General features: G+C 39.1%; 17 non-coding genes and 8 pseudogenes across 17 annotated transcripts; all 25 read left to right on the top strand.

Annotated features, from left to right (window-relative positions):
• The first annotated feature begins 34 nt into the window (after positions 1-34).
• On the top strand, positions 35-153 carry LOC149063944 (5S ribosomal RNA; annotated as a pseudogene).
• Positions 154-354: 201 nt separating this feature from the next.
• Positions 355-473, top strand: LOC149063943 (5S ribosomal RNA; annotated as a pseudogene).
• A 201-nt stretch (positions 474-674) lies between these two features.
• On the top strand, positions 675-793 carry LOC149063942 (5S ribosomal RNA). The gene has a single exon (XR_016195790.1). It is a non-coding gene; the product is annotated as a 5S ribosomal RNA (ribosomal RNA).
• Positions 794-994: 201 nt separating this feature from the next.
• Positions 995-1,113, top strand: LOC149063941 (5S ribosomal RNA). The gene has a single exon (XR_016196034.1). It is a non-coding gene; the product is annotated as a 5S ribosomal RNA (ribosomal RNA).
• Positions 1,114-1,313: 200 nt separating this feature from the next.
• LOC149063940 (5S ribosomal RNA) lies at positions 1,314-1,432 on the top strand. Its single transcript, XR_016195929.1, has one exon. It is a non-coding gene; the product is annotated as a 5S ribosomal RNA (ribosomal RNA).
• A 200-nt stretch (positions 1,433-1,632) lies between these two features.
• On the top strand, positions 1,633-1,751 carry LOC149063939 (5S ribosomal RNA). Its single transcript, XR_016195789.1, has one exon. It is a non-coding gene; the product is annotated as a 5S ribosomal RNA (ribosomal RNA).
• A 201-nt stretch (positions 1,752-1,952) lies between these two features.
• Positions 1,953-2,071, top strand: LOC149063938 (5S ribosomal RNA; annotated as a pseudogene).
• A 201-nt stretch (positions 2,072-2,272) lies between these two features.
• Positions 2,273-2,391, top strand: LOC149063937 (5S ribosomal RNA; annotated as a pseudogene).
• A 201-nt stretch (positions 2,392-2,592) lies between these two features.
• Positions 2,593-2,711, top strand: LOC149063936 (5S ribosomal RNA). The gene has a single exon (XR_016195788.1). It is a non-coding gene; the product is annotated as a 5S ribosomal RNA (ribosomal RNA).
• A 201-nt stretch (positions 2,712-2,912) lies between these two features.
• Positions 2,913-3,031, top strand: LOC149063935 (5S ribosomal RNA; annotated as a pseudogene).
• Positions 3,032-3,232: 201 nt separating this feature from the next.
• On the top strand, positions 3,233-3,351 carry LOC149063934 (5S ribosomal RNA). Its single transcript, XR_016195787.1, has one exon. It is a non-coding gene; the product is annotated as a 5S ribosomal RNA (ribosomal RNA).
• A 197-nt stretch (positions 3,352-3,548) lies between these two features.
• Positions 3,549-3,667, top strand: LOC149063933 (5S ribosomal RNA). The gene has a single exon (XR_016195805.1). It is a non-coding gene; the product is annotated as a 5S ribosomal RNA (ribosomal RNA).
• A 507-nt stretch (positions 3,668-4,174) lies between these two features.
• Positions 4,175-4,293, top strand: LOC149063932 (5S ribosomal RNA; annotated as a pseudogene).
• Positions 4,294-4,493: 200 nt separating this feature from the next.
• Positions 4,494-4,612, top strand: LOC149063931 (5S ribosomal RNA). Its single transcript, XR_016195987.1, has one exon. It is a non-coding gene; the product is annotated as a 5S ribosomal RNA (ribosomal RNA).
• A 201-nt stretch (positions 4,613-4,813) lies between these two features.
• Positions 4,814-4,932, top strand: LOC149063930 (5S ribosomal RNA). Its single transcript, XR_016195988.1, has one exon. It is a non-coding gene; the product is annotated as a 5S ribosomal RNA (ribosomal RNA).
• A 201-nt stretch (positions 4,933-5,133) lies between these two features.
• Positions 5,134-5,252, top strand: LOC149063929 (5S ribosomal RNA). The gene has a single exon (XR_016195890.1). It is a non-coding gene; the product is annotated as a 5S ribosomal RNA (ribosomal RNA).
• Positions 5,253-5,452: 200 nt separating this feature from the next.
• LOC149063928 (5S ribosomal RNA) lies at positions 5,453-5,558 on the top strand (annotated as a pseudogene).
• A 200-nt stretch (positions 5,559-5,758) lies between these two features.
• LOC149063927 (5S ribosomal RNA) lies at positions 5,759-5,877 on the top strand. The gene has a single exon (XR_016196054.1). It is a non-coding gene; the product is annotated as a 5S ribosomal RNA (ribosomal RNA).
• A 201-nt stretch (positions 5,878-6,078) lies between these two features.
• LOC149063926 (5S ribosomal RNA) lies at positions 6,079-6,197 on the top strand. The gene has a single exon (XR_016195875.1). It is a non-coding gene; the product is annotated as a 5S ribosomal RNA (ribosomal RNA).
• A 201-nt stretch (positions 6,198-6,398) lies between these two features.
• On the top strand, positions 6,399-6,517 carry LOC149063925 (5S ribosomal RNA; annotated as a pseudogene).
• A 201-nt stretch (positions 6,518-6,718) lies between these two features.
• LOC149063924 (5S ribosomal RNA) lies at positions 6,719-6,837 on the top strand. Its single transcript, XR_016195873.1, has one exon. It is a non-coding gene; the product is annotated as a 5S ribosomal RNA (ribosomal RNA).
• Positions 6,838-7,038: 201 nt separating this feature from the next.
• LOC149063923 (5S ribosomal RNA) lies at positions 7,039-7,157 on the top strand. The gene has a single exon (XR_016195857.1). It is a non-coding gene; the product is annotated as a 5S ribosomal RNA (ribosomal RNA).
• Positions 7,158-7,357: 200 nt separating this feature from the next.
• LOC149063922 (5S ribosomal RNA) lies at positions 7,358-7,476 on the top strand. The gene has a single exon (XR_016196053.1). It is a non-coding gene; the product is annotated as a 5S ribosomal RNA (ribosomal RNA).
• Positions 7,477-7,677: 201 nt separating this feature from the next.
• LOC149063921 (5S ribosomal RNA) lies at positions 7,678-7,796 on the top strand. Its single transcript, XR_016195889.1, has one exon. It is a non-coding gene; the product is annotated as a 5S ribosomal RNA (ribosomal RNA).
• Positions 7,797-8,303: 507 nt separating this feature from the next.
• LOC149063920 (5S ribosomal RNA) lies at positions 8,304-8,422 on the top strand. The gene has a single exon (XR_016195858.1). It is a non-coding gene; the product is annotated as a 5S ribosomal RNA (ribosomal RNA).
• The last annotated feature ends 4,398 nt before the right edge of the window (positions 8,423-12,820 follow it).

Raw genomic sequence — 12,820 nt, 5'->3', positions numbered from 1 at the left:
CTCCACTGATTTTTCCTTACTCCTTCACGTGATCGCCAACGACCATACCATGTTGAATACACCGGTTCTCGTCCGATCACCGAAGTTAAGCAACATCCGGGGCTGCTAATACTTGGGTGGGTGACCACCTGGGAACACCGCGTGCTGTTGGCTCCTTGTTTTTCCTGCTGATACGAACAAATAATTCCACTGCCAATGAGAAAAATGATTTTTTACAAAATGAAGAATCGTTGAAATTATCTCCGTTTATATGCATCAGCTCTAAGAAAAGGAACATCGTGGCGTGGTTTCGAATTCTCGGTCCCTCTTTTGTTCTTTTTCTCCACTGATTTTTCCTTACTCCTTCACGTGATCGCCAACGGCCATACCATGTTGAATACACCGGTTCTCGTCCGATCACCGAAGTTAAGCAACATCCGGGGCTGCTAATACTTGGGTGGGTGACCACCTGGGAACACCGCGTGCTGTTGGCTCCTTGTTTTTCCTGCTGATACGAACAAATAATTCCACTGCCAATGAGAAAAATGATTTTTTACAAAATGAAGAATCGTTGAAATTATCTCCGTTTATATGCATCAGATCTAAGAAAAGGAACTTCTTGGCGTAGTTTCGAATTTCCAATCCCTATTTTGTAATTTTTCTCCACTCATTTTTAATTACTCCTTCCCGTTATCGCCAACAGCCATACCATGTTGAATACACCGGTTCTCGTCCGATCACCGAAGTTAAGCAACATCGGGCGCTGCTAGTACTTGGGTGGGTGACCACCTGGGAACACCGCGTGCTGTTGGCTCCTTGTTTTTCCTACTCATACGAACAAATAATACCACTGCCAATGACAAAAATGATTTTTTAAAAAATGAAGAATCGTTTAAATAATCTTCGTTTATATGCATCAGCTCTAAGAAAAGGAACTTCATGGCGTAGTTTCGAATTTCCAATCCCTATTTTGTAATTTTTCTCCACTGATTTTTAATTACTCCTTCACGTTATCGCCAACGGCCATACCATGTTGAATACACCGGTTCTCGTCCGATCACCGAAGTTAAGCAACATCGTGTGCTGCTAGTACTTAGGTGGGTGACCACCTGGGAACACCGCGTGCTGTTGGCTCCTTGTTTTCCCTACTGATAAGAACAAATAATACCACTGCCAATGAGAAAAATGAATTTTACAAAATGAAGAATCGTTGAAATAATCTTCGTTTATATGCATCAGCTCTAAGAAAAAGAACATCGTGGCGTGGTTTCGAATTTTCGGTCCCTCTTTTCTTCTTTTTCTCCACTGATTTTTCCTTACTCCTTCACGTGATCGCCAACGGCCATACCATGTTGAATACACCGGTTCTCGTCCGATCACCGAAGTTAAGCAACATCGGGCGCTGCTAGTACTTGGGTGGGTGACCACCTGGGAACACCGCGTGCTGTTGGCTCCTTGTTTTTCCTACTCATACGAACAAATAATATCACTGCCAATGAGAAAAATGAATTTTACAAAATGAAGAATCGTTGAAATAATCTTCGTTTATATGCATCAGCTCTAAGAAAAGGAACATCGTGGCGTGGTTTCGAATTCTCGGTCCCTCTTTTTTTCTTTTTCTCCACTGATTTTTCCTTACTCCTTCCCGTTATCGCCAACAGCCATACCATGTTGAATACACCGGTTCTCGTCCGATCACCGAAGTTAAGCAACATCGGGCGCTGCTAGTACTTGGGTGGGTGACCACCTGGGAACACCGCGTGCTGTTGGCTCCTTGTTTTTCCTACTCATACGAACAAATAATACCACTGCCAATGACAAAAATGATTTTTTACAAAATGAAGAATCGTTTAAATAATCTTCGTTTATATGCATCAGCTCTAAGAAAAGGAACATCGTGGCGTGGTTTCGAATTTTCGGTCCCTCTTTTCTTCTTTTTCTCCACTGATTTTTCCTTACTCCTTCACGTGATCGCCAACGACCATACCATGTTGAATACACCGGTTCTCGTCCGATCACCGAAGTTAAGCAACATCCGGGGCTGCTAATACTTGGGTGGGTGACCACCTGGGAACACCGCGTGCTGTTGGCTCCTTGTTTTTCCTGCTGATACGAACAAATAATTCCACTGCCAATGAGAAAAATGATTTTTTACAAAATGAAGAATCGTTGAAATTATCTCCGTTTATATGCATCAGCTCTAAGAAAAGGAACATCGTGGCGTGGTTTCGAATTCTCGGTCCCTCTTTTGTTCTTTTTCTCCACTGATTTTTCCTTACTCCTTCACGTGATCGCCAACGGCCATACCATGTTGAATACACCGGTTCTCGTCCGATCACCGAAGTTAAGCAACATCCGGGGCTGCTAATACTTGGGTGGGTGACCACCTGGGAACACCGCGTGCTGTTGGCTCCTTGTTTTTCCTGCTGATACGAACAAATAATTCCACTGCCAATGAGAAAAATGATTTTTTACAAAATGAAGAATCGTTGAAATTATCTCCGTTTATATGCATCAGATCTAAGAAAAGGAACTTCTTGGCGTAGTTTCGAATTTCCAATCCCTATTTTGTAATTTTTCTCCACTCATTTTTAATTACTCCTTCCCGTTATCGCCAACAGCCATACCATGTTGAATACACCGGTTCTCGTCCGATCACCGAAGTTAAGCAACATCGGGCGCTGCTAGTACTTGGGTGGGTGACCACCTGGGAACACCGCGTGCTGTTGGCTCCTTGTTTTTCCTACTCATACGAACAAATAATACCACTGCCAATGACAAAAATGATTTTTTAAAAAATGAAGAATCGTTTAAATAATCTTCGTTTATATGCATCAGCTCTAAGAAAAGGAACATCGTGGCGTGGTTTCGAATTTTCGGTCCCTCTTTTCTTCTTTTTCTCCACTGATTTTTCCTTACTCCTTCACGTGATCGCCAACGACCATACCATGTTGAATACACCGGTTCTCGTCCGATCACCGAAGTTAAGCAACATCCGGGGCTGCTAATACTTGGGTGGGTGACCACCTGGGAACACCGCGTGCTGTTGGCTCCTTGTTTTTCCTGCTGATACGAACAAATAATTCCACTGCCAATGAGAAAAATGATTTTTTACAAAATGAAGAATCGTTGAAATTATCTCCGTTTATATGCATCAGATCTAAGAAAAGGAACTTCTTGGCGTAGTTTCGAATTTCCAATCCCTATTTTGTAATTTTTCTCCACTCATTTTTAATTACTCCTTCCCGTTATCGCCAACAGCCATACCATGTTGAATACACCGGTTCTCGTCCGATCACCGAAGTTAAGCAACATCGGGCGCTGCTAGTACTTGGGTGGGTGACCACCTGGGAACACCGCGTGCTGTTGGCTCCTTGTTTTTCCTACTGATACGAACAAATAATACCACTGCCAATGAGAAAAATGATTTTTTACAAAATGAGGAATCGTTGAAATTCCGTTTATATGCATCAGATCTTAGAAAAGGAACTTCATGGCGTGGTTTCGAATTTCCGATCCCTATTTTGTAATTTTTCTCCACTGATTTTTAATTACTCCTTCACGTTATCGCCAACGGCCATACCATGTTGAATACACCGGTTCTCGTCCGATCACCGAAGTTAAGCAACATCGGGCGCTGCTAGTACTTGGGTGGGTGACCATCTGGGAACACCGCGTGCTGTTGGCTCCTTGTTTTCCCTACTGATAAGAACAAATAATACCACTGCCAATGAGAAAAATGAATTTTACAAAATGAAGAATCGTTGAAATAATCTTCGTTTATATGCATCAGCTGTAAGAAAAAGAACATCGTGGCGTGGTTTCGAATTTTCTGTCCCTCTTTTGTTCTTTTTCTCCACAGATTTTTCCTTACTCCTTCACGTGATCGCCAACGGCCATACCATGTTGAATACACCGGTTCTCGTCCGATCACCGAAGTTAAGCAACATCCGGCGCTGCTAGGACCACTTGGGAACACCGCGTGCTGTTGGCTTTTTGTTTTTCCTGCTGATACGAACAAATAATACCACTGCCAATGAGAAAAATGATTTTTTACAAAATGAAGAATCGTTGAAATTATCTCCGTTTATATGCATCAGATCTAAGAAAAGGAACTTCATGGCGTAGTTTCGAATTTCCAATCCCTATTTTGTAATTTTTCTCCACTGATTTTTAATTACTCCTTCACGTTATCGCCAACTGCCATACCATGTTGAATTCACCGGTTCTCGTCCGATCACCGAAGTTAAGCAACATCGTGCGCTGCTAGTACTTAGGTGGGTGACCACCTGGGAACACCGCGTGCTGTTGGCTCCTTGTTTTCCCTACTGATAAGAACAAATAATACCACTGCCAATGAGAAAAATGAATTTTACAAAATGAAGAATCGTTGAAATAATCTTCGTTTATATGCATCAGCTCTAAGAAAAAGAACATCGTGGCGTGGTTTCGAATTTTCGGTCCCTCTTTTCTTCTTTTTCTCCACTGATTTTTCCTTACTCCTTCACGTGATCTCCAACGGCCATACCATGTTGAATACACCGGTTCTCGTCCGATCACCGAAGTTAAGCAACATCCGGCGCTGGTAGTACTTGGGTGGGTGACCACCTGGGAACACCGCGTGCTGTTGGCTCCTTGTTTTTCCTACTTATACGAACAAATAATACCACTGCCAATGAGAAAAATGATTTTTTACAAAATGAGGAATCGTTGAAATAATCTTCGTTTATATGCATCAGCTGTAAGAAAAAGAACATCGTGGCGTGGTTTCGAATTTTCGGTCCCTCTTTTGTTCTTTTTCTCCACTGATTTTTCCTTACTCCTTCACGTGATCGCCAACGGCCATACCATGTTGAATACACCGGTTCTCGTCCGATCACCGAAGTTAAGCAACATCGGCCGCTGCTAGTACTTATGTGGGTGACCACCTGGGAACACCGCGTGCTGTTGGCTCCTTGTTTTTCCTGCTGATACGAACAAATAATTCCACTGCCAATGAGAAAAATGATTTTTTACAAAATGAAGAGTCGTTGAAATTATCTCCGTTTATATGCATCAGATCTAAGAACAGGAACTTCTTGGCGTAGTTTCGAATTTCCGATCCCTATTTTGTAATTTTTCTCCACTGATTTTTAATTACTCCTTCACGTTATCGCCAACGGCCATACCATGTTGAATTCACCGGTTCTCGTCTGATCACCGAAGTTAAGCAACATCGGGCGCTGCTAGTACTTGGGTGGGTGACCACCTGGGAACACCGCGTGCTGTTGGCTCCTTGTTTTCCCTACTGATAAGAACAAATAATACCACTGCCAATGAGAAAAATGAATTTTACAAAATGAAGAATCCTTCAAATAATCTTCGTTTATATGCATCAGCTCTAAGAAAAGGAACATCATGGCGTGGTTTCGAATTTCCGGTCCCTCTTTTGTTCTTTTTCTCCACTGATTTTTCCTTACTCCTTCACGTGATCGCCAACGGCCATACCATGTTGAATACACCGGTTCTCGTCCGATCACCGAAGTTAAGCAACATCGGGCGCTGCTAGGACCACCTGGGAACACCGCGTGCTGTTGGCTCCTTGTTTTTCCTGTGATACGAACAAATAATACCACTGCCAATGAGAAAAATGATTTTTTACAAAATGAAGAATCGTTGAAATTATCTCCGTTTATATGCATCAGCTCTAAGAAAAAGAACATCGTGGCGTGGTTTCGAATTTTCGGTCCCTCTTTTCTTCTTTTTCTCCACTGATTTTTCCTTACTCCTTCACGTGATCGCCAACGGCCATACCATGTTGAATACACCGGTTCTCGTCCGATCACCGAAGTTAAGCAACATCCGGCGCTGCTAATACTTGGGTGGGTGACCACCTGGGAACACCGCGTGCTGTTGGCTCCTTGTTTTTCCTGCTGATACGAACAAATAATTCCACTGCCAATGAGAAAAATGATTTTTTACAAAATGAAGAATCGTTGAAATTATCTCCGTTTATATGCATCAGATCTAAGAAAAGGAACTTCTTGGCGTAGTTTCGAATTTCCAATCCCTATTTTGTAATTTTTCTCTACTCATTATTAATTACTCCTTCACGTTATCGCCAACAGCAATACCATGTTGAATACACCGGTTCTCGTCCGATCACCGAAGTTAAGCAACATCGGGCGCTGCTAGTACTTGGGTGGGTGACCACCTGGGAACACCGCGTGCTGTTGGCTCCTTGTTTTTCCTACTGATACGAACAAATAATACCACTGCCAATGAGAAAAATGATTTTTTACAAAATGTGGAATCGTTGAAATTAAATCCGTTTATATGCATCAGATCTTAGAAAAGGAACTTCATGGCGTGGTTTCGAATTTCCGATCCCTATTTTGTAATTTTTCTCTACTGATTTTTAATTACTCCTTCACGTTATCGCCAACGGCCATACCATGTTGAATACACCGGTTCTCGTCCGATCACCGAAGTTAAGCAACATCCGGGGCTGCTAATACTTGGGTGGGTGACCACCTGGGAACACCGCGTGCTGTTGGCTCCTTGTTTTTCCTACTGATACGAACAAATAATACCACTGCCAATGAGAAAAATGATTTTTTACAAAATGTGGAATCGTTGAAATTAAATCCGTTTATATGCATCAGATCTTAGAAAAGGAACTTCATGGCGTGGTTTCGAATTTCCGATCCCTATTTTGTAATTTTTCTCCACTGATTTTTCCTTACTCCTTCACGTGATCGCCAACGGCCATACCATGTTGAATACACCGGTTCTCGTCCGATCACCGAAGTTAAGCAACATCGGGCGCTGCTAGTACTTATGTGGGTGACCACCTGGGAACACCGCGTGCTGTTGGCTCCTTGTTTTTCCTCCTGATACGAATAAATAATTCCACTGCCAATGAGAAAAATGATTTTTTACAAAATGAAGAATCGTTGAAATTATCTCCGTTTATATGCATCAGATCTAAGAACAGGAACTTCTTGGCGTAGTTTCGAATTTCCGATCCGTATTTTGTAATTTTTCTCCACTGATTTTTAATTACTCCTTCACGTTATCGCCAACGGCCATACCATGTTGAATTCACCGGTTCTCGTCCGATCACCGAAGTTAAGCAACATCGGGCGCTGCTAGTACTTGGGTGGGTGACCACCTGGGAACACCGCGTGCTGTTGGCTCCTTGTTTTCCCTACTGATAAGAACAAATAATACCACTGCCAATGAGAAAAATGAATTTTACAAAATGTAGAATCGTTGAAATAATCTTCGTTTATATGCATCAGCTCTAAGAAAAAGAACATCGTGGCGTGGTTTCGAATTTTCGGTCCCTCTTTTCTTCTTTTTCTCCACTGATTTTTCCTTACTCCTTCACGTGATCGCCAACGGCCATACCATGTTGAATACACCGGTTCTCGTCCGATCACCGAAGTTAAGCAACATCCGGCGCTGCTAATACTTGGGTGGGTGACCACCTGGGAACACCGCGTGCTGTTGGCTCCTTGTTTTTCCTGCTGATACGAACAAATAATTCCACTGCCATTGAGAAAAATGATTTTTTACAAAATGAAGAATCGTTGAAATTATCTCCGTTTATATGCATCAGATCTAAGAAAAGGAACTTCTTGGCGTAGTTTCGAATTTCCAATCCCTATTTTGTAATTTTTCTCCACTCATTATTAATTACTCCTTCACGTTATCGCCAACAGCCATACCATGTTGAATACACTGGTTCTCGTCCGATCACCGAAGTTAAGCAACATCGGGCGCTGCTAGTACTTGGGTGGGTGACCACCTGGGAACACCGCGTGCTGTTGGCTCCTTGTTTTTCCTACTGATACGAACAAATAATACCACTGCCAATGAGAAAAATGATTTTTTAGAAAATGAAGAATCGTTGAAATAATCTTCGTTTATATGCATCAGCTGTAAGAAAAAGAACATCGTGGCGTGGTTTCGAATTTTCGGTCCCTCTTTTGTTCTTTTTCTCGACTGATTTTTCCTTACTCCTTCACGTGATCGCCAACAGTCATACCATGTTGAATACACCGGTTCTCGTCCAATCACCGAAGTTAAGCAACATCGGGCGCTGCTAGGACCACCTGGGAACACCGCGTGCTGTTGGCTTTTTGTTTTTCCTGTGATACAAACAAATAATACCACTGCCAATGAGAAAAATGATTTTTTACAAAATGAAGAATCGTTGAAATTATCTCCGTTTATATGCATCAGATCTAAGAAAAGGAACGTCATGGCGTAGTTTCGAATTTCCAATCCCTATTTTGTAATTTTTCTCCACTCATTTTTAATTACTCCTTCACGTTATCGCCAACGGCCATACCATGTTGAATACACCGGTTCTCGTCCGATCACTGAAGTTAAGCAACATCGGGCGCTGCTAGTACTTGGGTGGGTGACCACCTGGGAACACCGCGTGCTGTTGGCTCATTGTTTTTCCTACTAATATGAATAAAAAATACCACTGCCAATGTGAAAAATGTTTATTTACAAAACGAAATATCCGTGAAATAATCTCCTGTTTAACGGCCGTATTCACCGTCCAGGTTCAGAACGCGATCCAGGTTCTAAACCGCGTTTCACCTCAAAATTGGTATTCACCACCCCTGAATCGAGATCCACGGACCAGCTTTTCGAGCCTGAAACTGAACCTCCGATATCGGCGATCCAGCAGGGTGGATCGAGTTTCAGCGCATGCGCAGTGAACATTATCGTCGCTGCAAACACAAACATCGACGTAGTAATGGCGGTCGCGCTGAATTGTTTAAAACGATGAGGCGGAATGAAATAGGGAATTTAGAATAATTTATTAATTATAAGGTGATGAGTGACAGCGTTTAGGTATTAAATATATGTTAAGTAATTATCCCCGATCAATGAAAGCTTTCAACTACTTCTTGAAGCCATCAACAAGTGACGAAAGACGGTGAGTAATGATACTTTTCTATGATTTCCTTCAAATCTGAACTTCGCTAACAAAATGATCATTATCAAATAATGATAGAATTGTATGAGTAATATACTCATGTATTGATGTTAATGACAAATTCGTCTTTATGGTACCTGAAACAGGGTCGTAGCGGGCAGGGCCGTCTTAAGAACACCATGGGCCCTCGGGCCAAGTGGCTTTTCTGAGGACCTGCCAGGTAAATTACAGAAAATTTCAACCAAATCTCATTTTTGTGAGGGCCCCTCTTCTCTCGAGGCCCCCGGGCCGTGCGCGGGTAGGTCCATCCGTTAAGACAGCACTGGTAGTGGGCTCTCTCGATGCAGATTTTTTTCTTGAGTGGGGGCCCCTGAAAGTATTATTATGTAAAATAAAGTGTACATTTTTGTGAGGGCCCCCATTCTCTCGGCCCTTGGGAAGTGTCCCGGTTGCCCCAGCTTATTTACTGTCCTGACCTAAAGGTCAAAATGGCAGGGTATAGTGTCACGCTTTTGAAGTTTTTTCCTCTCTGAAAATAATGTATCATTGGTCTGAAAAGAAGTCATGAATATCTCTCTTGAATTGCAGGAATAGTCACTTGTATACAGTGTGTACAAAAAATTTTTTTTTGTATTACTTGTATACAAAAATTTTTTTTCCCTAACCAGGACCATCTTAAGAGCATGATGGGGGGGGGGGCCCTCCCCGAGACAAGAAATTTTTCTGTGGTCCTACCTGGTAAATTCTAGAAAATTTCAACCAGATCTCATTTTTGTGGGGCCTTTTTTTCTCTTGAGGAGCCTCGTACATTAAGAACTCGCAAAATGTACTAGGCAAAAAGAGATCATTACAGTAGTGCATTTTAATTTCTAAACAATACAATATTCACCAACACTCTAAAATATAGATTTGTGTATGAAATGTTTCGTCTCTAATATGAAAATATTTGTATTAATGCCAAGCAAAATATATTACCTTTTTTTAGCTTTTACCTCTTGACAATAATATATTTATTACATGATATTTTGCTGCTGTGTGTAAACATGATATTTTCCTTCTATATTCAGTCGATCTCGCTTATAACATTCCCATGTATAATATTTTCCTGCTTAGTACTCCAATTAATTTTTATTAAGATTTCCTGTTTAAAGCATTTTCCCCGCTTACATTTTTCATGGTAACTTTTTGAAAAAAAACTTTTATAAGCAGAATCCACAGTATTTGCACAAATGAAAACACGTGCACAACAAAAAATATTTTCTGTGATGCACTCTCATTATCCAAAATCATATAATTATCAGCTCATTTCATTCTATTTGTGCATCAGTATTTTGCGTATAAATATCAGTTCATTCGTTTATTATTTACAGTTAAACCTCACTACAATGATACTTGATATAAAAATAAATCCCTCTACATCAATATTTTGAAAGTCTTGTTTTGAAATTCCTATAGTATTATGTTAAACTGCTGCCACTCGATTACAGATGTGAGATGAGAATATTAATATGAGAAATAACTTGAGAATAATTATTATTTTTGATAAGAATATTCCCCAGTAATTTATAAAAGTAGTCTTTCCAAAGAATATTCTCTAGGATATTATATATAATTATATTATAAATAACTGGAGAATATTCTTGTTAAGAATAATAAGAATATTCTCAAGTTATTTACAATAGTAGTCCTTCGTTACAATATTCTCAAGAATTTTACATCTCTAATCTTAATACAACAGCAATCCCTCTACAATGATATTTTTTCTTGATTTGCAGAATATCATTTTATTGAGATTTTAGTGTGTGATCATACCTTTCGTGCTCAAAACACCAATTCAAAAATTCATGAAATTACTTTTTGGAACCTTATTTATGTGCAGTTCATGCCAGCATTGGGCAATGATTACTTAAATATTATAAATTTAACTCAATCTATCATTACATAACTAGTACCACGTGATTGCTGATTACATGTGCGTTTTTCATATTATGCAGTATGATTTCACTGTATTTGAAATCGCAACACATGAGTATGATTTGCTTCATTCTTTAGGGAAATTTTTTTTCATGAAAACTATGTTTTTAATTTTTCAGATGAAGCAAGTATTTGGGAGCAAAAGTAGGGTAAAAACACATCTATGATAAAATGTGGCCACTGAAGACGAGCTGACTCAATCTCACGGAAGAAAATCTCAATATTTATTTACAATGTTTGTGTGTGTTATACGTACCATTATTTTTTTTAGCAATCTCAAATACTTCCATATAAATATGAATAAATTATTTTTGATAATTGATTTGTCGTTATTTCTTAAGTGAGGAAAATGTTAGTTTTTTTTTACGTAGTTTGAATTTGTGCCTTAATTATGTTCAAGTTACAGTGTAAATTTTGAAAGTAACGAATTACTAGATTGTGATTATCATGTAAATACAGTATATATTTAAAAAAAATCCAGATTTAACTACCAATCTTGCTAGTAAAAAGAGGGATGGAAAATGATTTTGTTGATGAATAATGACGTTGAATCTATCAATATATGTCAAGTTTTTTTTAATTTTTAGTCTTGGCTATTAGTTTACCCTTTAGTTAAACATGATTCAAAGGCAATGCATTTTACACATAAAAAAAAAAAAAATTGTCCATACATTAATGCTTGTATTGACTGTCAGATTTGAAACTTTGTTTACAGATTTTTTATTTTTAAGAATCTTTCAGCTTCAAGGACGTCCTTTCAACTTATATTTAATAATATAATGAACTGTTTTGAACTGAATCTAACTTTTTATGTAAGCTAATCAAAAAAACTAGTACACATGTTTGAACAGTTTTTTGTTGAAAAGAAAACTTGGGTTTAGCATTTTATACATTGAGAGGACGGACATCTTGTGTGTAGGAAGGATTGCATGCAACTATCATACAAGTTTCAACAAATTACAAAAAATCAGTCTCAGATATTAACTTATTTGACTAATAGGAAATATAGCTATTAATGTTGAATGTGCATCACAAGAATTACTATTAGCACTAGTGCTAATTACGAATTTTTAGTGCTAATTACTATTAGCATAAAAAAAATTTTTGGAAATCAAATTCACTGAATTTTGTACTTTTTCATTTTAATATGTGTATCTAAAAATTTGATTTCAGGTACAAAACAATAATAATTTAAAAAATATTCAGATGAAAATTATTTTTTGAAAAATTTCCAAATTTATTAGTATTTTTAAAATATAAATTTTACACAATTGCGACCGTCCTTTTTTCCTTCATTTCATTCACGATTAATAAAATTTGTATATGCTGATACATTTTTTTTCTTCAAAGCAATGAAAAGCGCATAAGCTGATTGTACGTGCGATATATAATTTATCTAATCTGAGAATATTAGCAATTCCGTAGCGAAATGAAAAACCATCATTATAGATATAGCGGAAGTAAGAAAGAAAACAGTAGCTGGAATGAAATGGAATTTCCATTAAAAAGGGGATGATAAAACCATATTTTGCTTATGGAAAAAAAATTGTTGAAAAATGTAAACACAAGAATCCAACCGTTGAGTTTTCTACTTCATTAGAAGATCAAAAACCCTTCATCCAATCAGCGTCGGATCTACTCTCGCCAAGCTAATATACGCCAAATACTCGCCAACTGAACCGAGTTTCACTTGATACGCACTCGAGACTCACTGGTGAATGCCAAATTCGTTCTAAAACTGAAACGGGTTTCAACTGATCCGCGTTTCAGGACCGTGAGTGGTGAATACGGCCGTATATGTATCAGCTCTAAGAAAAGGAACTTTATGGTTTGGTTTGGAATTTCCGATGCCTCTGTTCTTTTTCTCCACTGATTTTTCCTTACTAGTTCACGTTATCGCCAACGGCCATACCATGTTGAATACAC

Source organism: Pholcus phalangioides, unplaced genomic scaffold (assembly GCF_987345545.1).
Source record: "Pholcus phalangioides strain wild (caught in Gottingen) unplaced genomic scaffold, Ppha-v1.0 ptg000042l_1, whole genome shotgun sequence".
NCBI lineage: Eukaryota > Metazoa > Arthropoda > Arachnida > Araneae > Pholcidae > Pholcus > Pholcus phalangioides.
This window is presented reverse-complemented; position numbering and strand designations above follow the sequence as displayed.